Source organism: Lactuca virosa, chromosome 2 (assembly GCF_052849685.1).
Source record: "Lactuca virosa cultivar CGN04683 chromosome 2, Lactuca_virosa_CGN04683_v6, whole genome shotgun sequence".
In the NCBI taxonomy this organism is placed as follows: Eukaryota; Viridiplantae; Streptophyta; class Magnoliopsida; order Asterales; family Asteraceae; genus Lactuca; species Lactuca virosa.
Genome location: NC_136427.1, coordinates 248,354,078 through 248,355,666, shown reverse-complemented (window position 1 = coordinate 248,355,666; position 1,589 = coordinate 248,354,078).

Below are 1,589 nucleotides of genomic sequence, written 5' to 3'. Positions count from 1 at the left end.
AACTCGTCGAGTTTCCTTCACCAACTCGACGAGTTGGTCCTAAAAAACACGCTTCCCAAAAGCTTCCAACACGTCGAGTTTATGCCATAAAATCGACGAGTTTTCCCTAAAAGGGAATTTATTTCCATAATTAACCTTCTAGATTCCGGATGTTACAACTCTCCCCCACTTAAATTAGATTTCGTCCTCGAAATCGCTCCTTATTATCACTCATATCAAAACAACCAACCTGATGATCATAATCGAAAATTCTGCGCACAAAATAATCTTCCCAAGACAGCAGAAACCCCAAACCGAAACTTCTATCCACCAAAACTCGAACCTTCAGCCTCTGCAACCACTTCTACTTTTCTGAGACCTGATATCTGACATGGCCTCACTCCCCGACAGACCGCCCACGCTTAAACAACTCCATGACAAACTCTGAATGAATAACAGACCAACCATAACACTTCTAACTCTGAACATCCAACATCCTTTCCAGAACTACTGAAACCATCCTTAGAATAGTTCTTCAAGCCCGATGAAGAACGAAACCGCAATTCCTTGAATAAGACCAATCCTATCTCATTTGAATTTCGAAACCTAAAGTCTCAATGGTCTGACTCCCTGTCAGACCTCCTACGCCGAACCGCCACCGTGACGACCTCAGAGAGTTTCATACCAAACAAAATGCTTCCAACCCCCGATCACGTTGCTGTTTCAAAGGGAAACAAAGTCACTGACCATAAACAGCTACAAAACACTTATACTCGACAGAAGGCTCAGATAATCCTTCGAGTAGAAGATTCATCCCTGCAACTGTTAGAATCAGACGAGAGCTACGCAGCAGGGTCAAATCAATTAGTCTAAGATTATTTAAACCCACTACGAGTGACTTAGCATTTCCCAATCAATCGGTTACTCCACACACACACACGAGACCCAAACCACTAATACTACCTGAAACACTAATACTGCCCGAAACACTGATACTGCCCGAAACACTGATACTGGTTTCCAAAATCCACCGAGACCTCCCTGGTCCTAATTCGTCTGCCAGTCGTCTGAAGTACTGGGTTCCAACCCGGTTGCTGAGCCAAAAGACTCCCATACAATCGCCCATCGCGACTTCCGACAGAAAGCCTCACCGGCAATAACTACCCAAACCATCTAGACACTAACCCGATGCTAAACCGAACGCTACAGGACCAACTGTGGTATTTCCTCATACCCGGTCTCCCACGACCTACCATATCATGATTACAAACATATTGTGGCCCTTCTACAGCCTTGCGAACTGACCCACCCTGGCCTAAACCATCCGAAGAAAACCGCGAGCAAAACACAGTTTTGCCACAATTTCACCACTAAACAAGGACTGGTGAATGCTACGGGCCACCCCACAGTCTTACAACACTCCCACACCAACTTACCACTAGTGAATGCTACGACCACCCCGCAGTCTTACAATACTTCTACACTAATTGCTAACCAGTGAATGTTACGGGCCACCCCGCAGTCTTACAACACTTCAACTAACCATAATCGCAGCCCAATGCCTTACCCGTAATCTATCAAATCGAACACACCTAGAGTCGAGCACACAC